General features: G+C 45.4%; 1 protein-coding gene across 4 annotated transcripts in view; it reads left to right on the plus strand.

The window, feature by feature from the left end:
- Nucleotides 1–2,689: 2,689 nt before the first annotated feature.
- GPRIN3 (GPRIN family member 3) overlaps nt 2,690–18,919 on the plus strand; it is a 34,303-nt gene continuing 18,073 nt past the window's right edge. The window contains exons 1-2 of one of the 4 annotated variants that reach the window (XM_040599576.1): nt 2,690–2,919; nt 3,698–3,839. The gene's annotated coding sequence lies outside the window, so the exon portion shown is untranslated. Of the gene's footprint in view, nt 2,920–3,697; nt 3,840–3,940; nt 4,187–4,507; nt 4,665–5,746; nt 5,969–18,919 lie in introns of those variants that run through there. The other 3 variants (XR_005828748.1, XM_040599581.1, XM_040599574.1) reach the window with 3 other exon arrangements.

Raw genomic sequence — 18,919 nt, forward strand, 5'->3', positions numbered from 1 at the left:
AGCGCATGATCACAAAACACACGCACCACGTCACCTCATGTGTTGTTTTCTTCCCCGACACGTTTGTCTCTAATGGTGCAGCTGCTCACTGCAGCTATCACGCCAGAAGACTCGTACCTTTTTTGGCTCAGCTCCCAGTCCCAAATGAACTTGTTCATCCAGTCATTCACTTGTTTTTCACGTTAATGGGAAGCAAAGGTGTAAGTGCCTTCACAAAAATACAAATGCTAAATGATTGTATTCACAAGTTTGCTCTTCATTGCTGTTTTCAGTTCCATCTTCAACTGGAGTTTTGCTAGGGAAATGTTTTGCTTTTATTTACTTTTTGAAGTACCCTTAACTACTTTGCCTAAAGAAGACATGAAAGATACTGCATTAAAAAAAAAAAAAAAAAAAAAAAAAAAGCTTCTATAGAATTTAAAGTTGGTATCAACGTCATCAAAACTGAAAATATATTGAGAAATATGGTAGAAGCAGTGCAATAAACAACAGGCCTCATCCACACCAATGTAAATTTGTGTATCACTACTGAAGTAAGCAAAACTACACCAATTTAGGCCAATTACACACCTTCTCAACGTGTTATACCACTACTTATTTTAAAAAGTCATTGCCTCTTTTTTCAACTACAGTAAGTAACTTACTTTCTTTGAGCCAGATGGTGATATAGTTTGAAGATGACATTTTTAAACATTCTGCAAGAGTCTTCAAAGGCACTGCAGAAGTGTGGTCGTCATTTGTGACAGTTAATTGTATTCTGGCAGCTCTTAGAAAATCCAGGCTCCTGTTGCCATGAGCTCTGGACTAATACATATCAAAAGATAATCCCTCCACAGTCAAATTTATGCTTTCACTCTGGTCAATACTAGCAAGTTTAAAAGGTTTAATTCTTTATTATTCTTGACATTATTGAGACCTATGCACACACTTAATTTTAAGCCTGTTCCACTGACTTTAGTAAGTGCTAAGCACAATGCTTAAAGCTAAGCAACCATCTGTGTGCTGCCCTCAGTACGAGTGCCTTTCTGCATTAAGACCTACAAAAAGTTAACGTGAAACAAATGTATATAGCTGGAGATTGAAACAGACAAAAGGACGGGGGAAAATAGTAGTAAAGTGGCCATGACTCAGGTGATCAAGTGAATGAGTTAAAAACTCAGATAAATAAACCAGAATAATCTAAATACGGGGTTTGCATTGATAGGGTGACACATTGGTGTGTTGAGTTATGATGACTTCTTTAGACTATCCTAACAGCAGGTAGTGACGTTCAGAGCTCGTAACAGGGTTTGGAAAATGGTTTAGAGGTCTTTAGTACCAATATTGCGTGAGGTATCAAATGAAGCCATTCTATGGTAGGCTGTGGTTCAGGGAAAAGGACATAGGAGAAAAAACAGGTACATGAGAAGAGTTCATAAATAAAGTGACCATGCCCAGAGTGCATGTGTACGCTTCATCACCTTAACCAATTTCTGTAATGATCTGAGTCTCTTTGATGCCTCTTCTCAGCCTCTTCTCCTAGGTCATCATTGCATTTGGAAACAAAGGCATCCATGGCCTACTGGGCATGGGGAAAAGATTATTAGTTGAGCTGTATTTCAGTCACATTACTGTCTTTGTTCCTCTTGGATTTCCTTGTCCACCAGAAAAGTAGCTCCAGTGCTCAGCTATGGCTGCTGGGAGCAGCATGCAGGTTCTCAGTAATTCTGTACAGACAGAAGGAAATGTTTATCTGAACTTGGCAGGAAAACATTTGGGCACCAGTTGTGAAGTGCATGGGCATGGAGGGGCTTGGAGCAAACAAAGCTCCCAACCCCTCCCTTTTTTGCTTCAGAATTACAGTTGCTCCCTTCCTGCAGATGCTGGGCCTGAGTCCTCCGCATGCTCTGAAGGTGCTTCACAACCCTAAAACAGGAAGGGCACAATAGCCCATAGAAAAGCTTCCCAGTCTTTCCAGCTGAATGTATATGACTCTTAATTGCTGTGACTTTCAAGGCTGGACAGCCAACCATCACTCTTACATACCTTTGAAAATCCTACCATATTTCCATTTCAATTAATCTCAAAGTTGTTTTCCAAAGAAGAGGAAAGTAATAGCTATGGATACTAAAACAGTTGAAATCCCTTGCTTTGCAAATGATTTCAGAGCCAAATAAGGGCTGCCTAGAGACAAGCCTGATTCTTACCTTTCTGCGGCAGGTTATTTCTTCCTGCGCAGGGATGATGGCTGTCGAAGGGAATAGTGTTAATATTTCTCAGTAACTTGGACAGGAGGAGAAAGACACAGAAAGGAAAAGATGGCAGTGGGGTGTTAAAGCTACATTAAAGGAATCAAGAAGCTTGGCTAGCTTGCAGAATTAACTGGTTAACAAGACTGCAATTCTAGTATCTCAGGCTAAGGGGGGTATTATTATCAGAAAGGGTGTCTTTCAAGAATCCAGATAAGGAACTTTATGTTTAGAAAAGTTTAGGAAAACTACACTAATTGCGGCTGTCCCTCACTGAGCAGTCCCTGAAGTCCCGTGAAGTCCTTGCAGCGGCAAGATCTGCAAGTGCCTATGGCTACCTCATCGTAAAAGTACAATAGCTGACAAAAGGAAATTGCATCATCCAGCCTTTCTTCTGCTTTATCGAAAAAGGGGAAGTTTCAGTGTAGTAATGTTAATGGAAGCAGGATTAATTCTAGGAAGTTTGGCAATGTTTCTTTAAAAGTAGGTCATTTAGCAGAATAATGAAGAGGAGTTGAATACTGACTTTGCCAACCTGTATTCCTGATTCAGACACGAGCAGGATGAGGGCCAGGCTATACAGCCCTCCAGAGCACCAACAACGCAGCAAGATCGTGGAAGAGAATGAAGTAAAGAAGAGCTGCCGGGAACCCCTGCCTGCACTAGTGCTGTAAATGTTTTCCTTTTCCTGGTAAGGTTTGAAGCTCTCTCCACACTCCCCACCCTCCAGTGAGGTTCCCTCCTGCTTGGGATGTTCAGGCTCTTAAGATTACTGCCGTTTTGGTTCTGGTACATGTAAAAAAGTATTTATTGTTGGTGAATATTGAAAACATCTCTTACATTTTCCATGGTTAAGTAACTGTCTGAAAGCCACATTCAGGAATTGCTGTTACATAAATATGTGCTGATCTTAGTGGCCAGTGTTGGGGAAGAAATTACAGATGACACAGTAGGAAATGTAAGACATTTTTCATGATCGCTTAACCCATGAGTCAAAGATATTTAGGATCAATAACTAAGCCTGAAGGTGTTTTGCAGAGCAGTGAAAAAATATGGGTACACTCATATGGATCAAGGGAATAGGATTCACTGATATTTACGATGATTAGTGATTTAAAAAAATATATATTTTTCTTAGGTCCTTTAGTCAACTGTTCTTTTTCCCCCTCAATCTTTTTCATATTCCAGCAGAGTTCTCACAGCTTGTCCTATAGTTTTCGAAATCCTGATGCTATTTATCCCTAAAGGAAGGTAGAAGAGTTAAAATCTTCCCGGTTGAAAACCTGTACTTGACTTGAATCTCTGGGCACTGCAGAACCATTTTCTGCGATTGCAGCAGAGAGAGAGAAAATTCCACACGGGTGGGAATAAACTGAAATTAGTTCAAAGGCTTCCGGACAACCGAGTCCTAACCCAAAATGTCTTTTGCTGCTAATATTTGTGCTTGGATCCATATATTTTTTTTGCAGGCAAACAGGGCAGCGCTTCGTACAGAAAGTCAGGTTTGCCTATCAAACACAACCACCCAAACCGACAGCGTGACAAGAGCCGATCGGCATTCGCATACACCGCAATTCCCCATGGAAATCTGCCCAACCCCGCAAGCGGCCGGTGGGCGCGGTGCCTGTCCGGGTGCAGGCGCTCCGCCTCGGCTGGCCAAGGTGGATGGAGCCGGCGGGTTCGGGGGGTGCGGGTCCAGCCCTTCCGCCGCGGAGCAGCTCAGCCTGTAGGGTTGGCTGGGGAGCTGGCAAGCGCCGGCTGGCGGCGGAGGCGATGCGGTGCCAGCCCCGTTGCACCGTCGGGGCTCTGGGGGTGCCGAGCGCTGCCGGGGGTCTGCCGAGGGGCCCGCGGGCCCCCAGCGCCTGACGGAGGGCAGGAGCCCCCAGCGCCCGGGCTACAAAAGCCGGGCGAGGCCCTGGCGGGGCTGGTGGCAGCCGGCGGTGCCTCCCGGGAAGCAGGTACGTGCCCCGCGGCCGCCGCACCTGGGAGGGCCTGAGGCGGGGTGCGGGGGCTGGGCGGGGGGGGGGGTGGGCGAGGTGCGCCCCCGGGGGCTGCCCCGCGCTCCCTGAGGCCGCGGGGGGGAGCCCGGCCCCGGCCCGGCGCCGCAGCCGCCTCCCCAAGCCGCCGCCAGCCGCAGCGGCGAGAGGCCGGGAGGCGCCCGCTCCCACGGCTCCCCGGGCGGCGGCGGGGGCTGGCCGGGGCCGGGCTGCCCCAGCCCCCCGCGGCCCCTCCGCAGCCGGCACGAATCGCGTCCCTCCTGCCCCCGCGGCGGGGCGGTCCGCCCCCGCGGAGCCCTCCTCCCTCCGCCCGCCCTCCTCCCGCGCTGCACGGCCCGAGGAAGGGCTTGTTTTCCTGCCCGGATGATGAATTTCTCCGCAAGGTCATCCCTGCCCGCGGCGGCGGCGTGCCCGCGGCTCCCCGGGCTCCGCCGCGGAGGTAAGGGGCGCGGGGGGGGCCGAGCACCTCCGCACATGCTCCCCCGGCAAGTTTTTTCGGCGCCGGCGAGAAGCGGTGTCGGTGCGGGGACAGGTGCCGGCGGGGGTGGCGGGGCGGGGGCTGCCTCGCTGTGCCGGCCTGGCCCGGCGCGGGGGTGCCGGGCGAGTCGAGCCGTGCCCGGTAGCGCGGCCCGGGGGGCGGTGACCCCCCCCGCGGCGGGCGGGGGCTGCGGCCGCCCCGCCGAGCGGAGACCCCGGGGGCGCGGGGCGGCCGGGCCGGGCCAGGTCCGAGGGGCCTCGCTGACCCGCTGCTGATTTTTCCCGGCGCTTGGAAGCGGTTTCGGCTCCTGCGTGTCCGGGAGCGCGGAAAACTTAAAAAATGAAAACCAGGTGCCCCACCGCCACCGCGCCGGGCCGGGGGACTGCGGCGGGCCGGGCCGGGGGGATGCGCGGCGCGGCCGCCGCGGCAGCGGCGCGGTCACCACGGCAACGTGTCGGCGGCCGCGGTGTCGCAGCGCGGAAGGTGTCCCGGAGGCCGCCGCCGCGGGGGGCTGCCCCGGCCCCCCGCTTTGTGCCGCCCCGGCTGGGGTTCGCGGCCAAGGGGCGTCCCCCGGGGTCCGCCCGCTCCGGCCGCCTCGGCGGGGTGAAGCCGCACGGCGAGAGGCGTGCGGGTGTAGCGATGTGCCGCCGCAGGGCTCTCCCCGGGGCTGCCGGAGCCCGGCCTGGGGGCGCCGCGCCGGGATGTGGCGGCTCGGCCGGCCGTGACCGCCCGTGTGGGAGCTGCGCTGCCGGCTGCAGCCGCCGGGGCTGGGGTCCCGGGCGGGCCCCCTCCTCCTGCCGGGGTGGTGGCGGCGCTGCGGGTGGTCTTGCCCGCTCCCGGCCTGTGGCTTGTGTTCTCCGCCCTCAGCCCGCTTCTTGTGCCCCACGCAAGCCTTGGCTGTGTTAATACTTTTCCCCTTTATCCTTCTCTTTTTCTCGGGAGAAGCTAACGATGCTGCTGGCCAGTTTGTTAGAGTCACAAGGAATTACCATGATCCCATAGTCTCTTCTGTAATGTAAAGCACAGGCTATTCTGTTCCGCAGGGAGCCCCAGGGCCAGCCCACCGGCCTCTTCAGTCTTGATTTAATGACTTCCACCAACGGGGGATTGACTACATTCCTGGATAATTGGCTCTGATTGTTAATCTCATTGTTAAACGTTGTTGGCATCTTTTTTCCCCACTTTGAACTCTTCTGACTTCATCTTCTAGCAACTGGATCTTGTAATGTCTTTTGTCTGTCAGATTAAATAGCTATCTAGTCTCAGATCATCTCTCCGTGCTCAAGTATTTAAGGGCAGTAATTAAATAGCCACTTAAGGTTGTCTCTGATGAGATAAATAGACCGGGTTCCTTGGGTCTCTCCCTAGAATGCAGATGCTCCCCAGGAGAAGGGGCTTGGCTGCTCTTCTCCAAGCCCCCCGCTGCTGGCCTCGCTGGCCACTGGCCCCCGCCGCTGGCCTTGCTGGCCACCAGCACTGCACAGTAGATTCCAGGAAGACTCTCATTAATGTCACGTGTGGAGATAATAACCTCGTGCTCAGTATTCCCCTGTCTATTCACCCAACGGTACAAACTCCTCTTTCCCACGACTACACGGTGGGAACTTCTCTCCCGTTAGTTGCATGCAGTGATCCCTGCAGTTCTTGGCGAGCCAGGGTTTCCTCAGAAGCCAGTTGCCTGTCCTGTAGGGGGCATTTAAATTAAATCTTCCTATACGCACGGCTTTGGATCTGCCTATGTTAAATGGATTTTTCTCTCCTCCTATCACTTTACTTCCAGGGAATCTTCAGCTGGGGAATGGTGGTAGAGCTCTGGTGTTTCTTCCCCTAGAAGTAAGCTGAGCTTTTTCCTGGGACCTCCACGCTAAAACTGCCTGTCTGTCGTGGTAGCATGGGCTGCAGATGACCTTAAAGTTATTTGATGTTTACTGGTGGAGAAGTTATGCTGAGTTACACAAACTGCAAACTGAAAGTGCCCATTACAGTGAATCGGTTTTGTAACTGCTTTCGTTCAGCTGTGCCTCGAGTGTTGGCGAGGGAGAAAAAGGTTTGCTTTCTGTCTTACAGAACTGTAAATCCTACTGCTGGGTGTGATGTCTAGGCTGATACGTATGTTGTCGTTATATTGCAAATGGAATTTTGTGAGTTTTACTTAATCTGGAGTGTGTTTGAGCCTGGCTTTATAGCTGTCTTTAGAAAGAACAAAGTTTGAGAGTATGGGCCAGAAGTAGGTGGCTTTGACAAGATAATGTCCAGTTTTCCAATAGCATGTAGCAGCTTGAAAGGGGCTGAAAGGATGAGATTGAGTAGTCTGAAGGCACTTGCTGTCGGAGATGGTACAAAATAATAAAGTTCTTTGAAGGAGGCTCTTTTCTTGATTTTATTATTTTCCTTTTGTGTTTTGTTTTGGGGTGTTTTTATTTGGGTTTTTTTGTTGGGTTCTTTTGGGGGGGGAGGAACACTGTGTTTTTTGTAACGACGCTTGACATGCCCTGTCTACAAGCTTAATGCACACTCAGGGAGGGTGATGTAAGAAAGGTCCAAAAATTAAAGACCTCACCTGTACATGCAGACCATCCCATGAAGTGAGGTCATGATCCTTGTGAGTAAGGTTTGTTTGCGTGAATGAAGATAGCAGGTTTCAGCCTTTCAAATTACCTAATTGTCTTCAAAGTGTTAAAATTAAGAAAAAGTCCATTCTGATTGTGTAATGACAAGTGTTAGGACAAAGAGCTTTCTTGAAATTGCACAATATTTTTTTGTTTTTCTTTTCAAGTCCCTGGGAATATGTCTATACAAAAGATTGCACTAAGTATAAACAACCCTTAAAAGGTCTAAAAATCATTGCTGATATCACATCTGATTGACTAGAATAACCCTATGAGCTCAAGAATTCTGGTGAATTTTTTACAGGCTGGTGTCAGCATCTTAGGAATTGTTTATATAATTGCATATTCCCCCTCCCCTCCTCCCTGAAATTTTGAAAGTTTATTATCTGGGAGATACTGTTCCCCATCCATTGAGACTCAGTTTCCCTCCTCCAAACTGGGCTGATGTCTCCTGAGTCTTTTCAACACATGTTTTCCCTTCTTAGGGTTGCATCTTCTCTTCAACTCCTTTTACAATCAGAAGAGTATGCATACGTTTTCATAGGGTGACTGGTCCCAAAACTTACATATTTTTGGATCTTGATGCCCAACCAGGGTCAGCCCGGCATTAAGAACGATGGCTTTTAATTAATCTTACAAGGCCAGGACAGACAGAAGGCAGTGTTTTTATAAGTCTCAAACTTACACCGTCAGCTGAAGACGGTCCAGCAAGTGCTAGGTTAGAGTTAGGCAGATATTGTTAGCAAAATATGTTTGCAGTAGTAAAATTTGTCAGATTTGGGTCCTACAACTGTTACTGCCACCTTTATTTTTAACAACATAAACCCTCTCTGCCACATGCAGCCAAAGCTAAGGAGAAGCTGGTTATATTAAGAACTGTCTGTGAAATCGTCACTGATGTAGGAGTAAAAGCAAGCTGCTCACAGTCTTACAGCTACAAACAAAGCAAAATTTTGTAAGTTGGATGACTGTGCTTCTAGCAGCACATCATTTCTATATAACTCACACATTAAAGGCAAAGGTAGGGCATAGGCTGAATCTATTGCTTTTGTGGATTTAAGAGCAATTCTGTGTTAAAAGCTGATATTGTCTAATGGCATGTAATGACTTCATAGCTGATAAAACTTTCATACCTGCCCTACAGGGTTATGAACTGGTTCTATTTGTGCTAAATTCTTTAAAATTGGTTGTGTTGTTACTGGCAGTACTTTGACATTATTATGGAAAAGTAGAAATGTAACAAAAGTAGCCCAGGATTGTTTCTGTATTAACCTTGGATACAAATTGGGTGCCCTAATTGTAAGCCTCAGTACTAAGTGACAAGAGGTCTAACCCGATCCAGTGGTTGGTCTTTTACATTGGATCATTTAGGTAAACGTAATGTTCTTGAGAGTCAGAATAAAACAAAGATTGTTAATATCTGCTGGGGGAAAACAAGATCTGGGTATGTTCTGAATGAAATTTAATTATGTTCCAGTAGGAAAAGCCTTTGAGAGCATGTCTGAGCACAGTTTACTTCTGCAAATAGTAAAAATAGAAGAGGGCTGTGTATAATCTGTTTTATTTTATACATGGACTTTGAACTCAGTAACAGTTCTATAGAAACAAACACATGTAGTAGTTAAATTAATCACAGATTATCAGTTACTTATTAAAGTTGAGTGATTTGTTTCTTGGAGTCTATGGCTGAGAGTTCACGTTTGTAAAGTGGCAGCAGGTCTGGAAGGGCAGAGGTGTCAGCACGCTGCTGAGTAAATAGTGAAAATGCACACTGCCAACACTTGCAACTCCATGCAGGGTGTGGGGGAGAGAGACAAAGGGAAAGGTGGAGACCAAGGGAGTAATGACTAAGAACCAGCATAATAGCATTTTGCCTCAATTTGTCCTTGGTCAGCAGTAGACATGCATACTTGGGGAAAATAAAATTAAGTGGAGGGAAGAATGCCAACAATCACAAATATTATAATAAATTGCTGTAAAAATTTCGGTCAGGGTGCTACAGACATGTCCACAGAGGACAGAGTGAATTCTTGCTTTCCCCCGCCCCCCTGATCTGTAACTCCGTGATCCTGTGTTAGAAAACTTAGTACCACAGCTGGTGTCAACCAGACATCCAGGGAGATCCTGTCATTTATTTATTTTTAAATGATCCAGGAGCAAGAGTCTGCATCCATTACAGCTGTGGTTGCAATTGTTAGCAACACCCATTACTTTTGACATTCATCTTACTATATTTATTATACATTAGTAAAATGTGGTAATAACAGGTGAGTTTGCTCACTTCCTTGTCTGCTTTCCTCCCTTTAAAAGCAGTTGACTTAGAAGGACAAGGAGGATTTAATCGAGGGGGCACAAACAGACACCCCAAACAGACACCCCAGTGCTTTGTTAAACTATTGTTATCTGTACTGTTAGCATTTCTACGTATTATTAGTAGCTGTAGCTAACATAGTGGAGACCAGCTCTGAGCTGAGACTTTAAACTTTTATCACTTGGCAAATGATAACAATTCATTTTCCGAGCTGGGTTTTATCACTGTTGTCTAGCCTTGGAAATGAAAATATTCTGCTGAGGCAGTAGACAAGGATTTTTTTTTAGAACAGGATCATAAGAAGAGTGTATTCTGAACTGAGATATTTCTTCTCTCTCTCAGGTAACACTCACAGTCACTACTAAGGGAGGAAACTCAATGAAGCACATGGCTAGACAGCAATCTTCATTGTGGTCTGGTGAACTTCTGATCCAGGAAGCAGAAGCATTGCTGAACTTAATATCATTCATACTGTCTACAGATTGATTGTAGCTACATAAGAATAATGTATGCACTCTCATTTGTGTGCCTATACGTTAATGCACATGCACCCACAAATGGGGGGAAGAGCAGTGTACCGTGAAGGGCTGGTAGCTACTAGCTAGCCTAGCAAGAGTTAACGAAGCTACCTCAGTAGTTCAGGTAGCTACAACTATGTATTTGTTCAGCTGAAGCATAGATTAGGACAGCAGTAACAAGTGTAGGAAAGGATGCTTGAAAAGAGCCTGCAGTCAGAGGTAATGTATTCTTATTGTCTGAAAAAACAACATACCAATCGTAGGCAGAAAGTAGTGACCAAACATTCAGCTTTGGAAAGGCAGATCATATTATTTGCCTTTTTTTCTGACCATTTTTTTTTTCCCCTGCTAAATGGACCAGGTGTTCCTAAAACTCTTGGAAAGTAATCAGTGTTTGCTTGAATTTTCTGGCACCTGTTTCTTGATAGTCTGCTGGTGATGGTAATTAATAGTGTCAGCTCTTCACAATTATCACACCATTATCACCAGTTGGTGTGTTGTCCTGAAGAACAGGATGGCTTTCTATATGCATAGGTGGTTTTCCTCTTCTTTTGGAGAAAGTTGAGCAAATATTGGTTACTGTGATCACGATCACAGATTGCATTCTAGTGGTGAAAATCTCTTTCCCAGTGATGCTGATGTGCAAACAAACAAATGGCTCAGTTTTCAAAAGGGAACTCAATAAAAAAAAAAAAAAAGGCAAAATGAAACAAGGTGCTGTGCAATTATTTTTACTGCTCTTCATGCAAAAAGACAACAAATTCAAATAGAGGACACAAATAGTATGCTACATTATGACTGCTCTTAAAAGGATACTATAAAAAGCAATGGCTTCTCTCAAATGATGACAGTGAAGATTTAATTCAGAAACTTTCCAGTGGCTCCAGGCCCCCTTTTTACATGCAAGGCTAGACTTGGCGCTCCATGGAAAAAAAACACTAGAAAAGTGAGAAAATCAATCAAGGTGTTATCATGGAAACAGTTGGAATATCCAACACAGGATAACAAAGGAATCTGATGTTACTTTAAATTTGCATGAACAGGAGTAAATTAATTTGACATGTGTGTGCAAAAAAAAAAATGTGGTTGGGCATAAGTTTCAGACGGATGGATTTTTTCCTGGGTGGAACAGGAAAGGAACAGTAGACTGGTTACTAATCTGATTTTAAGTGGTTTTGGGAAGAGATGAGTGTTCCTGTTGGTGGAGGGTAGAGCTTGAGCATGGTTTGTATGAGAGAAACGTGGCATCTGTCAGCTTGGGGGTGAGCAGAGTCCCTTAACCTAAAGACAGACTGACTGGAAGTGATTTTTCTACTCTAGGGCTGTTGTTTTGCCTTAGTAAGGAAACTGTAGAACTCTTTGAAGTCCAAGAATTGGTGCTTTACCTCCAGTGTGTTGCCAGTGAGATCTTAGTCCAAAAGGCAGTGTGGCTGCCGAGTGCTGAGGGAACAGGCCCTCCCTTCCACAGGGCTCCAGATCTTGGACTGCGGAGTATTTCCAAAACTAGGGTCGAACAGCAGAGTGTACCTCGAAAGTCAGTCTAACAAACTAGGCAGAAAATCTTCTAGCAAAGAAGATGATGTGGACAGGGCACTGTTGCATTTTAGCAAGTCCCCATTTTCTTAGGCTGGTGGAGCTACTATTCAGAGCAGCTTTTAGAATGTCCTTTGGGCACTGAGGAACGAACTAAATACCACCAGGTCCCAACTTCAGGAAGCAGAGAGGTGTAAAAGTCCTATAAATCATCCCGTCTCAGCTCTCCTAGACATAGTTTGGCTGTTGGGGAGTTAGTTAGCCCTTAGGCTAGAAAATGTGGAAGGATGATCAGCCCTTAACATTTAATGAACTAAAGGGTCGCTGTCACTAATATCACTCCTGTTCCTCTGAAGCATCAGTTTCACTAAAAACTTCACACAGTTGACAGACTTTGCTTTAGAGATGAGTCATTAGGAAAATGATAAAATACAATAAGCATGCTGGGGGGTGTAGGAAGGGGTAAAGTAATGTGATAAAATGTTTGTCAGAAAGATGATGCTCTGAGAAGAGCTGTATGGAAACAAAATGACAGAATTATTCCACCCTGAAAGGCTGGTATTTCACAAGTGCTGAACTTCTTTCATAATGCTGCAGCACACCATGGCATCTCCATATTTATGAAAAGAAAATGTTAATCTTCCCCTTGAGGTTAATAATTAGGGAGTATCTGTTAAAAGCCAGTAAACAGGTTATGAAGGTCTGCATAAGTTTGAGAGCCCAGATTTCTGCTCGGGCTAAGCAGTAGCCTTACAAGATCCCCTGTTTCAGTACCCAAAGGTAATGCACCAGTTTTCATCCAGTCTGCAGGGACAAGTATCCCAGGTACAAATGCAGCTGTAGCAACATTTGACAATTCTTAGTTGTGGCACCAAAGGCATTTTCACAGAAAAGGTAGGTGATATTTCATAGGGTCACCCAGGCTGTGGTGTGGCACAGTAAAGGACTAGGCTTTTTGGCCCTGCCTGCTCTCTGGTCCTTCAAATAAACCTGTTCATGCCATAGGAGTGAACACTACTAATAGCAAATGTGCTGTCACCTGCCTCAGCCAAGGGCTGAATAGACTTGGAAGAGCCATACCTGCACGTGGTCACTTCACGTCAGGACTGTGCAGAATTTGTGTTGTTTAGCTCATCCCGGAGAACGTAGGGCTCATGGGGCCAAATTCAGCCTGTAGTTTTGGCCATGTGCTAATGGTGTGAGAAATGCATGAGGATGCACTGAAACTATGACTTGAGGAGTAAAAGCTGTTCATTTCCTGAGAAGTCAAGCAAGCTCCATCAGGAGATGCAGAGGAAGGTTTTAACAAATGGGTATTACAGAAGGATTAGCTTCACCAATTCAGCTGCATGTGCTTTTGACACTTAGGAATTAATCCAGCCTTTATTGATTGCTTAAGTCTGAATTAGCTTGATGCGTAAGAAATGGAAGGGACAAGCGGTTTCCTCTGTGTGTAGCAGGCATAGAAACTGTTAACAGGGAGATGGGCTGCCCTTTCTTGAGGAGAGGGGTCTTTACATTTTGGCTGGGTTCAGTGTACACCACAACTTAAAAGGAACAATTCAAACTTCAGGTTATGGGACCACCTTACACCACCTACAGTGCAATAAAAGCAGGTAATATCCTATCGTAAGTCCTGGGAGCCTTCCCTCAGAAATACTCTTGTATTAAACGGCTTGCTTTGACAGTTGCTTCCAGCTGGACCATGCTTGGCCGTTATCATAGAAACACGTGCATTTGGTATTGGGAAATAGCAGAACAGTATTTATCCAGTTCAAAAGATGCTCTTCATATGAAGAGCCCCAGGGGAATATTGCTTGGAAAATGTATTTTAATATAAAATGACCTATTTTAGAATTATTTTTCCATGCCGGGGGGAGGCAGGAAGGTGGCAGGAGGCTTGCCAAAGGGATGGACAATAAGCACACTCACACTTGCTCCCTAACAAGAAGATGGGTGGACTGAATTTATTAATAATAGAGCACAGGGAGTTTTTTCAGCTAGGTTCCTGCATGCAGGCTATTAGTATGTGTCTGCTATATCCAAATCAATGTGCCTGCCGGAATGTGAGCAGATGTTCCTATCAGTGGCCAACCCAAACACGCAGGTGACAGAGCCCACGCAATGTCTGCTTGAGCCACTCCTCAAAAAGCCTTGGGAGAAGAAAATAAAGTAAAAGGAGGACAAAGCTAATAATAGTTTTGTTAAGTATTTACTAAGAAAGCAAGCTTCTAATACTATGATCCCAAGTAGTGAGCTGTGTAACAAGTGTTACTTGCTGTTACTCATCAGTTCCGTCTGTATGGATGCTCCAAGGCAACCCATGTGTTGTTGCTTCTCCAGTAGCAGAGCCTGCCTTCTAGTGACTAATGAATCCCAGTTACTCAGCCTCAGTTTGTCTCATGTTTTGTCTGTTGAAACCTTCCTTCTTTTTCAATGTGCTTTATAATCCAACTTCAGCAATCAAATTAGTCTTTAACATCACATGAGTTCGACTAGTTGACGATCAAAGTCACACCTGTTATTGTAAAATCACATCAGAGTCAGTAGCTAATGTCCTACTCAGAAAAAAACTTAATTAGATGGTTGAAATTTGACCCTGCAGTTAAAGGCTGCAATTCCTTTGATGCAAACCCCATTAATGGAGCTGCTGTAATTTATATGAGGTATAAATTTGGCCTTTTACCAGATGTATCTAACTAGAGTTAGTAAATTTATATGAAATTATTCCAAACATCATAGTTGCTGTTCTGACATGAAGCCAAACAGCATCATCCTTTCAGTCATTCTATCGTAGGCAGCTGACTCAGAATGAATTTAGGGCAGACGAGGTAGAGATGAATGGACAGGACATTTAGCCATGGTACTTCACCCAGCCAGTAGCATGCCCTTTGAAATCCTTGTCCTCTACCAGTCTTCGGTGATGCTCCTGAAACACTCCTGGCTTCTACAGAGGAATGTTGCCACCCTAAACAGCAGATAATTATGATGAATAATTATATATTATGATTATATAATAAACTCCCAAGAGTTAAAAGTTTGATCGTTCCAGGGCTTCTGCCGGAATGTCTCCAGTGTGTTTTGCGTGGATGCAATGCAATGCAATGCAGAAGGTTTCAAGCTCAGAGTTCTCTGCAATCGTTTGTTGCAGTGGCTTCCTATCACTGAATTTAAGAACAACAGAGAAAAAGACACTGAACAGGTCTTGTCATGACCTTCTGGGTTCTGCGTCTGGTTGCAGAAAGGAGTTTTCTGATCGCTTTTGTGCAGTCTTCCTGATGCTTCTTTGAATCTTTTTGGGATTCTTCTTGTCACATCTTGAATGGAAACAGGACTGTAGAAGTACCTGTTTTCTAGCAGATCATATCCTGCTAAGCTTTTGCACAGTGGAGTTAAAGACACAGTTAAATGTGTTTTGGGGTGGACCCTTTAGCTTAGTTTTGGAGAGCTTTTTGAAGAAGAAATGTGCATGAAAATATATATATATTATATATATATATATATATTACCCCTTGAATGAACTTCCATCTCTCCTTCCCCCTCTTGAAGGCTGACTTTGTGTGTGGCATGTGGAATTTCATCCATGGGCTCCTGAGCCGAGCTCCATGACCAGAATTTAACAGAGTTAAATCTCCTGTAATCACCTAATCTTGATTTGAAATTATTCACTGCTGACGGTTGAAATGGTTAATCAGTCATATATACTTAATGACTAATGCTGCCTTTCTTGAGAGAGGGTTTCCTGTTTGTGACTGAAAAGAGGGCAATCTTGGGGAAAATGGGCTTTCCCCATCAGCACATAGGCAGGTTTTTTAATTAAGTCTTATTTGCTCTCCTTTTTTTGCTTCTTATGTCCCTATATACAGAAAAATACTTTCTGTGTAGTCAGAGAGCAGCTTTTTGAATAGTGTTTGCTGTTAGTCAACCCACTGAAAGAGACTTAACCAATTAAAAAAAAAATCAGGCAATAAGGGAAAAAATACCCATCAGAGTCTTGGAAAGACAGAGCAGCGCTTACGATGTTCAAGCTGAGCCTTCCATGTGAGGTAGCAAGAGGTACGAACATGGTCAGCATCACAAGTATTTAAGCAGTGTTAAAATTGTCTTTCAAAATGATGCTATACCAAGGTGCAAAACATGATTTAAAAATGTCCATTTCTTATGAGCAGTTTCCTGGCCCTGAATTATATGAAGCTGTGAATGGTCTGGCAAGGAGCACAGTAAGAGGCAGATGGGGAGTCAGTGCTGGAAGAGCATTGAAGCCTAGGTCCAGGAGGCAGAGGGCCAACAAATTTCTGTATCACATGGACCGACCAACCTACCTTCTCCATCTTCTTCCTGAAAAAGCTGCTCTGCCCTTCATCTCTTACCGCCTCCTGCCTTCTTACCTGGCCAAAATTCACTCAGCAGTTGTAGGGATAGGTCAGCCTCATAAATGGAATAAAATTGTTGAGTCCTCAGGGAGAAAGGCTGGTGTTCCTGGGATCGGCATTTAGTCTGCTTCTCTTATTTTGTGGGAGAAACGTAGGACTGAAGCATGCTAACTTTGACATTCAACAGCTGAGCAATTCAAATCTAGTTGCTACCCAGAGAGAAGAGCAGGGGGCTAAGGAATTTCTAGACATTGTGTCTTTTTTTCCTTTAAAATATAGAGCAAAGCCCCTACACACAAGGGGAAAAGAATCTGTCCTCCTGAGAAAGGAAAAGGGTGAGAGTTTTGAGGTGGTGCTGGCGGATTTTTTCAGCCCATCTGCAGTGCTAGCCAAACATCTTTCTCTCGTGACCCACCTCCTGTGGCAGGCTGCATTTGCAAAAGTGGTTTTCTCCTGTTGACGTGGAGTCAAACAAGCCCGGCCATTTTCCTGTGGCTGCCCACACCTGTGATTTAAAGTTGTTAATAAATAGATGAGGGAGCAGAGCGAACAGAGCTGAGGCAGAGAGCACCAAGTTCCAGTCATTACGTGGACAGTGCTGACCAACAGCTGAGCAGGGATGGAGGGGAAGGTGCAGGCTCCTCACTGTAGAAACAGCCAAGTTTTTTGGGGTGGGGCCTGAGTTTTTGATAATATGGTTGTACAAGGAATACTTGATAAATTGCCATTAGTTTCCTAGCTCTATAGCCTGGGCTTAACTTGATCTTCTAACCCAATCTGCCTCCCTGTCCACATACTACTTCCATTTGTTCTTGGTCTGCTGAGTCCCGATGCTCAAGCACACAAGCTACAGGTTTATAGGAGGGGTCATTCAGAACGAATTGCTAGCCTGGCGCTCTGCAAAGCAGCAGCTCACCTGCAAGAAGAAAAAAGATAATTGAGTCAAGTCGCTTACTCGGTATCTCAATGCCTGCTGCCCTGTTCACACCGCATGTCCTCCTCTCGGTTGTCAAATGTTCATACTCCATCTGATCCCATGCCCTGCCTGAGCTTTCTGAAGAGCAGGAGCATGAACAGAGCCTTTTCTGAAAGTGCTTACCTCCTTGTATGAACACTTACAGATATGCAGTGGTTGCAAGTTCTTTTCTTGGTTAGATGGCCTTCCTAGGTCAGTAGCATCCTTTGCTTGTTCAGCTTTAAGGTGGTGCTTTTGGGGTTTGGGGTTTTTTTCCTTCACAAATTCTGACAACAGCGTATTCTGCTCACTTGTTTGGTTTTCTAGCTTGTGCTTTAACAGAGGTACCAGTCTGCTTCACCTCTCTATAGATGCAGGACTTGCTGTGTGGCAGTAATCCATCAAGGGGAGACAGTCCTTTGAATAGTTTTTGTTAATGCTTCAGAGGTGGATCTCTAAAGCCAGATTCTTATGCTCCTGATTGCAAAGAGCTTCTGGTAGTCGATGATGAGATGTAGGAGAAGGGTGTTCTGCAGTTAAATTGCTGGCATTAGATACTGACTGTTGCATAGTTTTCTCTGTGATCTTCAGCTGTGTTAGCTTCTAAAGAAGAGGCAGAAAAAGTACCAGTTCCTACCTCTGCTTTTTATCTTGGCTGCTTAAGCTGTGACTGTTTAGTATCTCTGTGCTCACATGGAGCATCCAGCAAAATGGTAGAGTACGTTAGGGTCTTCTGGCATTTCTTGGATAAGAACAAGGACAAAAGAAATGGTATTTTCAAAAATGTTGAGCAATTTTTGACTCCCTCTGGCTTTACTGGTATTTCTATTGCGAATCAGACTTCTTTGATTTCAGCACCTAGCTTTAATCACCCAGATTAGGCTAGATGACTACCTCTATGTTAGCATGTATTTAATTTTATGCGTATATGTCTGTCTGCAAATACATTCACATTGTTTGTGGTAATACAAATTGTATTCGTGATTAGGATGTCAATAAAAATGAACTCTGGTAGGAAGCCTACCGTGCATCCACAGCTGTCAGATGACTGGTTGAAGTATCTAGTGCTTATCTTCAAGAAGGTCAAGCGTAGAAATAAACCGTCTTGTCTGGATATTCTTATTGCCTCTAAGGTTGTCGTGTGTTTTCTCACTCTGAGTATGCCTCTGCGTGTGAGACATCTACGTTCCATGCAAGTCCGGTAATTAAGCCCTAAGCTGTGAATGATCCTTTTTGATGCCCTGCCAGCTTTCACTCCAGCTGACTTAGAAACAAGGACAAAGCTATCACACAGCCCAGCTCACTCACAGCTCTGCTCTAGCAAGGTACCACCTGACCTCAGGTCACTTCCAAGATTCGCAGGTTAAATATGCTGGCAGTTTGAGGAAGGGCAGCTTCCTCAAGGAAGGAGAACTGTTCCACAGGGGAGTAAAAGGCAATGCAGCCTGATGTGAGGAGCTGGGCGTTAGGTGATAAACGCAGTAATTGCTTGGGGCTGCCACATCTTTTTATATATATAAATTTATTTTTTTTCCTTAATGCTTGGGCACGTTTTGCTTTTGTGAAGCAGCTGTGTGTAGCTTGAGGAGCTTGTAGCTTTACCATACATGAAGGTGAGCTGGAGGGATAGCTGCTACAGTGAGTGCCAGTCACGCCGCCCATGGGGCTGTCTGGTTTGGGCTCGGCCAGGTGGTCAAGGCAGTCAGTAAACCTGCGACTTTGTTAAACCCAGATGTGATAGATCTTGTTTGAGCTGTCATTTTAATTAATGCTAATTATACTCATTTACAAATTTGGCAATCATCCCGACGGACAGTGATTCAAGTCAAAGTTAAGTGTCTTTTACCAGTGCCTCCATCACAGCGTGTGTTGCTTCAGTTGTCTGATAACTGGAAATGTGAATGTGCCTGGCTTAAA

Source organism: Falco naumanni, chromosome 1 (assembly GCF_017639655.2).
Source record: "Falco naumanni isolate bFalNau1 chromosome 1, bFalNau1.pat, whole genome shotgun sequence".
In the NCBI taxonomy this organism is placed as follows: Eukaryota; Metazoa; Chordata; class Aves; order Falconiformes; family Falconidae; genus Falco; species Falco naumanni.